This window comes from Benincasa hispida, chromosome 9 (assembly GCF_009727055.1).
Source record: "Benincasa hispida cultivar B227 chromosome 9, ASM972705v1, whole genome shotgun sequence".
Classification (NCBI taxonomy): domain Eukaryota; kingdom Viridiplantae; phylum Streptophyta; class Magnoliopsida; order Cucurbitales; family Cucurbitaceae; genus Benincasa; species Benincasa hispida.
The window spans coordinates 13,424,889-13,437,172 of record NC_052357.1 but is presented as its reverse complement, the minus strand read 5'-3'; positions in this window follow the sequence as shown (position 1 = coordinate 13,437,172).

The window sequence follows — 12,284 nt, the reverse complement described above, 5'->3', positions numbered from 1 at the left end:
GAAATTGGGTTTCTTAACTGGAGTCAGTAGTCCTACGTAATTCCTAATGAGTAGGATATCATCTACATACAACACTAGGAAAACTACTGAACCGTTGATGATTTTTTTGTAGACACAAAGTTCATCAACTTTTTGGTCATAGCTGTATGATTTGATTACAATATCAAACCAAATTTTCCAAGATCGAGATGCCTGTTTCAGCTCATAAACGGACCAATTCAGTTTACAAATTTGTTGCTCTTGACCTTGGGCAATGAATCCCTCGGGCTTCACCATATAAATGGTCTCTTCAAGATTGCCATTCAGAAAAGCCGTCTTGACGTCAATCTGCCAAATCTCATAATCATAATAAGCGGTAATGGACAAGAGGATGTAGATCGACTTCAACATGGCAACAGGTGAGAAAGTCTCCTCATAGTCAACTCCCTCCACCTGGTTATAACCCTTCCCCTGAATCGAGGTTCCCTAAAGTCCTGAGGTGGAACCGACCTACCAGATAAACTATCATCAACAACTCTTGTTGATGAAGCAGTCCCTTCAACAACCCTTNTCTCATAATCATAATAAGCGGTAATGGACAAGAGGATGTAGATCGACTTCAACATGGCAACAGGTGAGAAAGTCTCCTCATAGTCGACTCCCTCCACTTGGGTATAACCCTTTGCCACAAGTCGAACCTTGAAGGTTTGCACCTTTCCATCGGCACCCCGTTTCCTCTTGTAGATCCATTTACAACCTATAGGTCTTACCCCATCAGAGTGATCTACAAGATCCCACACTGAGTTGAAGTACATCAACTTCATCTCGAGATCCATGACTTTGACCCATTCATCCCAGTCAACATCCTCCATTGCCTTCTATAAGACAACGGATCCTCAATGTTTCCATCGGCTACCAAAGCCAGGATTTCTGTGAAACCCAGATATCGAACAGGCGAGTTTGCAACCCTTCCACTGCATCGAGGTTCCCTAAAGTCCTGAGGTGGAACCGACCTACCAGATAAACTATCATCAACAACTCTTGTTGATGAAGCAGTCCCTTCAACAACCCTTGTTGAAGTTTCTAATAGTTTCGTCAAAAAGCTCAAGTAACACGACTTTACTACGTGGACTGTGCTCTTTAATATGATCCTCCTCCAGGAATGTAGCGTTCGTAGAAACAAACACTCTGTTTTTTAATGGATCATAAAAGTAACCCTCTCGTGTACCATTGGGGTAGCCTACAAAGAGGCACAACTTCGACCATCGTTCCGATTTCTTTGGATTAGCCTCAAGCACATGTGCTGGGCAACCCCATATGCAGAAGTGATGTAAACTAGCTTTATGCCTGTTCTACAACTCCAGAGGTGTTCTTGCAACACTCTTAGAAGGAACATAGTTGAGTATATACTGTAGTCTCCACTGCAAAACTTCAAAATGAGTCTGGTAAGGAATCGTAACTCATCATCGAATTAACCATGTCCAACAAGGTTCTGTTTCTCCTTTATGCTATACCATTCTGTTGAGGTGTACTCGACATTGAGAGTTGGGAAACAGTTCCATATTCTATCAAATAGTCTTAGAACCCCGAATCCAAAAACTTTCCACCTTAATTCGATCGATGTGTCTTAATCCGTCTATCCAATGCATTTTCAACTTCAGCCTTGAACTCTCTGAAATTTTAAAAGGATTCAAACTTCCATTGCATCAGATAAACATACCCATACCTAGAGTAATCATTAGTAAAACTGATGAAATACTCATAGCCTATGGCTTGCACATTCATAGAACCATAGAGGTCAGAATATACTAACTCTAGAGGCTCTTTGGCTTGATAACCTTTTCCAGTTAAAGGTCTTTTAGTCATCTTACCCTCAAGGCAAGATTCGCACACCGGTAAAGAATTTTCTTCTAACTCCCTTAGAAGGCTATTCTTCAACAATCTCTCAATCCTATTGAGATTGATGTACCCTAATCGAAGCTGCCAAAGTTGGGAATTTTCTTTATTTTGAGTTACGACAGTTTTAAACATCTCTATGTTATAGAGGGAACTTAATGCTAACGGTCTTAGCACATACAAGTTAACTTACATTTTAATCCACCTTCATATATTTAAATTATATTTAAATATTAATTCTCCTATTCCGTTGAATTCTTAAAATTAAATGTGTAATTATTTCTCATATAATTACTAATTCCCTTAATTTTAATTTGAACGTTTCAAATTAATTTATCACACTACTTTAAAGCTAATTCATTTACGAGTCAGTAGGGGACCTCCTGGACCTACAGATCATGAGCTCCAATGATCCGAGATTAATTGGCTAAACTCATTACACCGAATTAACCCCCCATTCGTTAACTAATGGGTCACTCCACTAAAGCCCATAGTTGAACTCCCCCCACTATAGATATATTATGTCCACATGATTTAACAATAATTAGTACGTCGACCCTTCATAGGTTGTTCGTAATAACGACTGGGTCAAATGTCTGTTCTACACCCAGATTACATCTTGTTTCTTAAGTTCCTACTGATCATCTAATGAACAACTAGTTTGTGATCCAGTCACTAAACCAAAACTCTCTCAGCCCAGTGAGAGGGTAAGGCCCCTTGTTCAAGACCTCGATTCAATACTTGAGAGAACAACCTTTCTTCTATCCCTAAATCGGGTAGGCGTGAATTTCGTCTTGCACCCTATGACCCTAGCTATCTATTCGATCTCACCCCTGAAATGGGAGGCTTATTGAACCGGCACTATTGAGCCAACCCTCACCTATGTAAATCTAAGGATAATCCCGAATAAATAGGAGTTCATAGTTAGCTCAGGATTAAGATTGAGTTACCTAGGTTATCTAAGTGAAGTAGTCAGTCTTATACAATAAACAACGTTATAAAGTAAGAGGGACTTATTTCTTGGTTCGATCTTGTACAAAATCCATTTGCGCAGGACACCCTCAGTCCCCATGTCATAACATGTACGAATTAGGATCACTTCGTATGTCGCACTCTACAACTCTTTGTAACAACTACAGAATAGGCCGCATCCAATAGTGTTACCAGAATAAGATATCCAACCTTAATCATATACTATAGGTCATTTTTACTATTTTCTCGAACTTGATTCATCTTTATGTCTCTACATAAAGTTCAAATATTCATATAATAGCCATGGATCTTAGTTTGTTGGATTTCGACTTTTATGTATGCAATTTATAAAATCAATAATAAATTTATTGACTATAGAAAATGTTTATATTCTTACAAACTGCGAGTTTTACGACATAAAACCCAACAATACACCCAATTGGACGAAAACTTCACTGGATCAATATGTACAAATATATACAATGTTGAGTTTATACGGAGAGAACAAAACATACAAATACAATAAACTAGGGAATTTTAATACCCATAAATTCTCCCATTTGCCTTAGTGATGAATATCTCGTAGACCTAGTCCTACGAGGTGACCCTAAAACACTTTAGCCAAGAGGGCCTTTGTAAATGGATCAGCTAAGTTGTCTTATGAAGCTATCTGCGTGACAATTGCATCTCCTCTGTGTACAATCTCCCTGATGAGATGGTACTTTCGCTCGATTGCTTTCCTCTTTTATGGCTTCAAGTTCTTTTGAATTTGCAACTGCTCCACTTTTGTCACAATAAAGAGTGATAGACAAGTGCATATTAGAAACTACTTCCAGATCAGTTAGGAACTTTTTGAGCCATACTTCTTCTTTTGCTACTTCACTTGCAAATACATATATACTCAGCTTCCATTATGGAGTCAGCAATAAAACTCTGCTTGATGCTTCTCCACACAACTACTCCTCATTCAGAGTGAATACTGGCCCAGAAGTTGATTTCCTAGAATCAATATCGGTTTGGAAGATAGAATCAGTGTATCCAGTAAGGATCAGACCCTTAGCACCATACACAAGCATATAATCTTTCGTTCTCTGAAGATACTTGAGAATGTTCTTAACAGCAATCCAATGATCATATCTAGGATTGGACTGAAATCTGTTGACAATTCCGACGACATAGCATATATCGGGACGAGTACACAATATTGCATACATTAAACTCCCTACTACTGATGCATATGGAATTCTATTCATGTCCTCAACCTCTTGAGGTGTCTTAGGACTTTGTTCCTTAGACAGGTGAATTCCATGTCTGAAAGGTAACAATCGTTTCTTGGAATTTTGCAATGTTTTGTTCTTGTGATTCCAAACTATTTGGATCCCAAGAACATACTGTGCTTCTCCCAAATCTTTCATTTGGAATTGCGAAGCCAACCTTCTCTCAACGTCAGCTAGGAATTCTACTTCGTTCCCTATGAGTAGAATATCATGAACATACAACACCAGGAAAGCGACAGTTTTGTTAACGATTTTCTTGTACACACAAGATTCGTCAACATTTTATTCAAAGCAATAAGATTTGATTGCAGTGTCAAATCACATATTCTAGGATCTAGATGCTTGTTTCAACCCATAATGGATCGATTAAGTTTGAAACCTTTTGCTCTTGACCCTGTTCAATAAACCCTTCTAGTTGAGACATGTAGATACTCTCTTCAAGATAGCCATTCAGAAAGACTGTCTGGACATCCATTTTTCATATTTCATAATTTAATGTAGCTATGGGCAAAAGTATGCTGATTGACTTTATCATGGCAACCGGATAGAAAGTTTCTTTATAGTCTACTTCCTCTCTCGTTTTCTCTTGTAGATCCATTTGCAACCGATGGTCTTACCCCTTCAGGTTGATCTACAAGATCCCAGACAGAATTGAAATACATAGATTTCATTTCAAGGTCTATAGCTTTAATCCATTGGTCTTTATCCACATCATTCATCGTTTGGTTAAAAGGCAATGGATCCTCTAAGCCATTATATGGTATGATGACTTGAGTTTCAGTCAAACCCATGTAACGATTAAGCTGTTGCACAACCCTCCCACTACGACGAGGAATCAGGATGTGAAGTACCAGTTTCTTCAACAACTCTTGTTAACGGACCTACTCTATCAACAACTTTTGTTGATGCATTTGTCGTTTCTCTGGACATTTTCTCTATTACTAGCTTACTGCGAGGTTGATGATTCTTCATATGATTTTCCTCTAGGAAGATTGCATTTATTGATACAAATACCTTGTCTTCCTGAGGATCGTAAAGGAAACCACCTTTTTTTTTCTTTTGGGTAGCCTACAAGTAGGCATACTATTGAACGTCGTTACAACATTTTAGGATTTTGCACCAACACATGTGCCGGGCAACCCCAAATTTTGAAGTGATGTAAATTTCCTTAACGTCCTTTCTAAAGCTCGTAAGGCTTTTCATAAACACTTTTCAAGGGAACTATATTCAAAATATATACTGCAGTTTCAAGTGTATGTGCCTAGAAAGAATTTGGTAACTGAGCATAACTCATCATGGAACGAAACATGTCCAACAAAGTTCTGTTTCTCCTTTTTGTGACACCATTTTGCTGAGGTGTGCCAGGGGCTGTGAGTTGAGACTGGATTCCATGTTCTATCAAATAGTTCTGGAATTCTAAATCCATATACTCACCACCTCGATCTGATCAAAGTGTTTTAATCTTTTTACCTAATAGGTTTTCAACCTCAGCCTGATACTCTTTGAACTTTTCAAATGTTTCAGACTTTTGATGCATTAGGTAAATATGCCCATACCTAGAATAATAATCTATAAAGCTGATAAAATATTCATACCCTCCTCTAGCTCTAACATTTAGAGGACCACAAAGGTCTGAGTGTATTAGTTCTAAGGGTTCTTTGGCTCTAAGACCTTTTCCAGAAAAAGATATTTTTGTCATTTTACTCTTAAGACAGGATTCACGAGGTGTAATGAACTGTCTTGTAACTTATTTAGATGACTGTTCTTAACCAATCTCTCAATCATGTTGAGATTTATGTGACCCAGTCTCAAGTGTCAAAGATAAGCATTTGGAGAAATTTTCCTTTTCTTATGAGTCTCAGCAATTTTAAACATCTTTATGTTCAATACGGCTTTAACCTCAGTCAATTTTAATATATACAAGTTATTTTCTAGTTTTGCAAAACAAATTTGTTTACTTCTAGTATTGATGAACACTTCATCATTTTCGAAATAAAATTTATAATTTTGTTCTAGCAAATAAGAGATATATATTAGATTCCTTCTCATAGAAGGAATGTAATACACATTTTTCAAACAATGTACTTATCTCCTATAAATAACTTCATATCTCCCACTGCTTTAGCTGAAACAACCTCCCCGGTCCCTATCTTAAAGATTGTTTCGCCCTTTGTCAACTGTCTCCATGAACTTGTTTCCTGTGAGAAAGTACAAACATGATTAGCGGCACCTGAATCAATTATCCAGGTTTTATCGTTTTCCACTAAACATGCTTCGATAACAAGTAAATCACATTTAGTTTGTTGTTCGAATTTTGCATTCTCATCTATATTATTTAAAATTTTAGATGAGTTGGGAGATAGAGGACGATCCTCTGTTAAAACTTTATTGAAGATATCAACTGCAGTTTGTTTGTTGATTTGATTTTATCATTATCTATTTCGGAAGTGAGTATTCTAGAAGGATTCGACATGCTGATAAAATTTAAACAAATTCTAATTTAGCAAATTGCAACTAGACCCATAATCAAGTTTTAGCAGAATAAGTAATAATGTACCCAAAATGATTATTTATTTGCAACGGTACTGTAGCAAGACATTCTTGACTAAATATTATCTCCAAAATACCTCATATTCCAATAGTCATTTAGCTACTGCTTTTAGTCAGAAATTACTAACACTCTTAATAATTTTGTAAGTGTAACCCTTCGTATTCAGACGTCAGAGGTCGGCACCAACTATGCTACCAAAATGGAGAGTCAAGGTTGGGAATGGACCTAAGAAATCCTATCAATTTCTGGAGTTTGAGTTGTTTCGAACCCTATGTTACAACCCTCCGTGGGGATAGTCATCGTTAAACGACTAGCAAGGGCTGCTTAAAGCAAACCAGCAGGCGGAACATAGGAATCTCACTCTAATGTTGGAATGTATCAACAGCAGCGGAAGCAACAAGGATCAATAAGCATTTTAATTCATTAATTTTAGCAGTAACTAAAGCATACTCAAGCTAGAACAAGAGGGTTTCAAGCCATACCTTTGTAGAACTTCTTCAACTGTTGATCCTCAGCTGCAAACTTCTCTAAATCATGTTGTAGACCACCTCAACATCTTCCCTACTATTCTTTTGGAGCTGTAGATTGAGTTGTGGGACTCAAAATAAGCTTGAATGAAGGGAATATAAAGAAAAGCTCACTGTCACCACCACTTGAAGAACAACTTCTTCAACCCGATTTTTCCAGCAAAACTCTTTATTTGCATGCCCTAATCTTACTCAAATCTTCTCAATATATTGCAAGACCTTTATGCGAAGAAGATGGCTACATGAGATGCAGCTTATGCTTGGAGTTATTGAAGCCAAGATGAAATGGTTTTCATGTGAGCAATTTGAAGGCTTAATGGAAAAAACCAATTTTCCATTTTGTGTTGATTAAATTTCAAATTTGGATTCTAAAAATCAATTTGATTTCAAAAATAAAAATATTATTAATTTTACAAAATTAATTTTTCTAATAAAATTAATAAATAATTATTTAAATAATTTAAATAATTCTAATTAATTTAATATAAAATATTAAATTTTTTACACAAATCCACCATCATATATTTAAATATTAATTCTCCTATTCCGTTTAATTCTTAAAATTAAACGTATAACTATATCTCATATAATTACTAATTCCCTTATTCTAATTTAAATGTTTCAAATTAACTTATCATGTTACTTTAAAGCTAATCCATTTACGAGCTAGTAGGGGGACCTCGCGGACTTACAGATCATGGGCTCCAACGATCTGAGATTAATTGGCTAAACTCATTACACTGTATTAACTTCTACTCGTTAACTAATGGGTCAATCCCCTAAAGTTTTCTTGCTTTCTCGCCAAGTATAACGAGAACGCAAGTTTCTCGGGTAATTCGAGGTTGATCTCAGGGACTTGTAGCTAAATATGGTGAAGTAATGTGTTGCAGCGAAGAATAAAAGTATATTGAAGTTTAAGGGTTATGCACTACTCCTACTCCTAACTAAACAGATTAAGCAATGGAAGTATGACTATGAGAGTTAGAGATACGAAAATTGTTAACGCATAATAAGATGTATGGAAAAATAGATAAAATGGTGGAGGGGATGACTTCACTGCATCAATAAGCTTGATCGTAAGGGTAACCCCAGACAACGCAAGTTATGTGATTATGCTATACACAATTGACTAAGATGCATTCGATGTATATGTGATAGTGTCGATAGGACTAATATCTAAGTCTCTATTCTTGCTCACGCGCTCCCACACATAAACAAGGTGACCGCATACCACCGTATTCTACTTCTGGACGCATGGGGTGTGACCGCATACTTTCATATCCTATCTATAGGGTACATGCGCTGTGTAATAGCAAACAGAACTTATTCCTAAGCTTCTATTCTTGCTTATGCGATCCAATTTGACTCTCCCAAGCCTAGATTTGGTTTTTAGACTACTCTCCCAAGTATGCCCAAATGATGAATTATGCATTCATAAGACAAGGTAATCACATAAAGCATGGTTGACATAAGATTATTCCTATCCCTAGGAATACTGCTTACTTCGCTTAGTGAGTTCAACTACTTTCCCTCTCGGGCAGTTAGTCGCTGTTGATTCTGCTTATAGACAAGCATTATGACCGCTCATAGACAAGCGTTGCTACATCCTCACACTAAGCCAAGAGGATTTTCTTACAACACTCGCGCAACACACACCTTTCGGTGGTTTGCTACATGCTTCATATGTCTATGCCGCATGATTAAGTATGTGATACTCTAGCAATCTTACTTAGTCGTTGCAATAAAAGTAAAGGATGATAAGAAGAGGTAAATGAGAATCAAAGGAGATAAAGAAATGCATTGATAAAAAAATGTATTAATGGTAAATGAGAATCGAAGGAGATAAAGAAATGCATTGATCAAAAAATGTATTAATGTCTTAAGCCATAGTGTAATATAATACAAAGATAGAAGAGAGATGGAGGGCCAGATGGGCAATGTCTTGCTTCCATCAGATGTGTGTCAAGGCTGCCGGTGGTGCCATGGATGGGTGGTGGAGTAGTCTCTTTCGAGATCTATCTTCGATAAAGCTCTGGGCATCACTCAGAATGGTTGGAAGAATGAAGATCTCTCAGAGAATGTCTTCTCATGCTTTCGTCTCGATCACAAGGATCTGCCTTAAGGCAGAAGCTTGGATGATTTGAAGTTGTGCTCTAAGGCTTCTATTTATAAAGCCTGATCGCCGACAGCATTAATGGTCCTTCTCTGAATTTCTACTACTAACGACGTGATGAACCTACTCTAAATCTCTGCTACTAACGGCGTGGTAGGTGAAATGTCAACATCACCTTTTGATACTCCCGAGGTATGCGTTCATGCTTGGTTGTCGAAGTATCATCACATTCCACCACCCTTGCATTCATCCTTCTATTATGGTTATTACTCTGTAGCCGCAACCTCTATGTGATGGACGCATGCGATTAATGGCCGCAACATCCATCCGTCGAACGTATGCAATCGCTTCTACGATGGTCAGATTCACCGCATGCAATCGATTCCTGTGATAGCTACAAAAATAGACATTTGGACGCAAAATAACGCATAATAGTGGGTTAGCCGAGATTTTCATTGCTGATCGACGCAAACTCACTTTCTCATGAATTCTTAGTATAATCACCGCATATTCTTCTTATCAGCTCTCATAATTCTAAATAAAAGGCCTATAATAACATACATTTCTGCCCGTCATTAGTTACTTGCAACCAAATGACTAACCAAAGAAGTTAACTCAACAAGTTGACCTCGGAGGTCATGAACCACGTCACTAGCCGAAATGCTTCACTCGATTGTTCCCATCCTTGTTGATGATATATATCCATGCTTAGAATATTGACACAAAAAGGAAAACAAATCAAAAGTAAAAGGATACTCCAATATATATGGCTTCCCCATCGGCAATGACACCATTTTTTACAGGCCCGAAACATACGTCGTTAATAAGCTTTAACTTGATCAAAAAAAAAAATTTGTATATACCGAACTACTGCTATTACTACTAAAATGTAGCAGCAGTGGTAAGTCCGAGTCGATCCGTAGAGAAACGTGATTTGTTTCATTAAGTTAATTTTCTAACTAAAGCGGTAAATGGGGGGTTTTGTGTGGAAGAGATATATGCCTGAAATTAAATAAAAAGGTAAATGTAATCTAGAATCTGAGTTTATCTAATTTCTAGAGAAAGAGAGAGTTTCCTATGCAATTTCTTTCATTAAGAATCAATTAATTACACTGAATCTGTCAACCCCTCAACCTATTAGAAAATCTAATAGTCCAATTAGCCAAATTCGATATTAAACCAAATTAGCCCTAATTCAATTTACAGCTCTTCCTTCTTAGCGACATACAAGTTAAAATTGAATTGCATTACGAAAGGGTTCAATTGTTGAGGCATGCTACAAGCCAGAAAAGCTATATCTGATAGCATGATTTATTTGGAAAAGATTATATTAGGGCATTTATGCATTTGGTCAGAAAAAGTCTGAACTTTACACATGCGATCCTAATATGCACAACTAAATCAATCAATATATGCATAGGCTATGACGATTTTGCAAATAAGAATTTCAATAAAAAATTCCATTAAGATTCAATCAAATCATCCCAAAAAGTTCACAACAATTCAGTTAAATTAACTAAAAATCCTTGAAAAAATTAAGCATAGGGCTCTTGCTCAAAGAGATTAGATAGGAGTTATCTCTTAATTCATAGACAAATCCGAGATACACATCCAATCCGTCGATTACAACTCAAAACAAAAAGAAAAACTAACCTATTGACACTAAATTTTGAAGGGAAAGGAAGAAGAATGAAGGTTAACTTCGGCCTCCATCAGTTCAGCCCCCAAAATTAAGCATATTTTGACCTAAAGATGAAGGGAGGTATTTATAGAAATCAATGCCGCATCGCAACGCTGTAGGTAGCATCGCAACACTGCACATTTTTCCTTATAGCATCAGGCGAGCATTGCAACGCTACCTACAGCATCAGGCAAGTGTCAGGCTAGCGTTGTAACCTTGTGATAATGACATTTTCGTAATTTTTGCTCTTTTTAAGCTCGAATACTCAAATCACCTCACTTCCAATTAACCTCGTCCTTCACCGAATGATTAATTTCACCTCTTGATTACTCGATACTTACAAAATAACACAACAAACATAAAATCCAACAACGAGCTCAAATTAAGAAAGGAAATATAGCTCTTTTATAGAGCAATCAATTGGTGCCCTAAATCTCGTAGGGTCCTATAGTTTGTAATTGTATTGTACAAACATCTTATTTATCTAATAAAATATATGATGTTTTATTTGACATTTAGTTGCATTAATCCACAAACCAATAAACTAACATCCAAGGTTATCTTGTAGCTTAAACATATATGTAGAGACATACGAGTGGATCATGTTTAACTGATAACCTAAATGATCTGTAGTAGATAGATAAGATTGGATACCTTATCCTGTTGATACTATGAGTACTGTTCGCTTTGTAGATGTTACAATTGTTGTAAAGTGCTACAAATGATCTGATCCTGATCATTCCTGTAGTGACATGTGAGCGGAGGTATTCTATACAAAGGAGTTTGTATAAGATCGGACCACGAAATGTTTAGTCTTAGTATATAACGTCATTTATAATCGAGACTTACTTTTCACTAGGATGACCATAGGTAACATGACTTGAATCTTGAGTGAGTTGTGAACTCCTACCTATGAAGGCGATCCTTTGATTTTTATGGGTGAGAGTGGCCAGATCGCCGACTCAACAAACCTACCATTTTGGGAATTTGTCTGTTTGGGGAGTTGGGAACATAGCTACAAAGGAAGGAATACACTCTTTCCTCAACGTTGGGATAAGTAGATAAATTGCTTCCTTAAGGGCTGATTTTGGGGCTTGAACAATGTGGCGCCACACCCTCTCCTGGCCCGAGAGTGTTTGGTCATAGTTGGACTATGATTTATTGTTCATTAAAGGGATCAGTGGTACTTAAGGAGTTAGATGTAACTACAGGGGTAAAATGGAAATTTTTGCCCAGTTGTACTTACGAGTCATATATGAAGGGTCATAGTACTGTTGATTGGTTATAT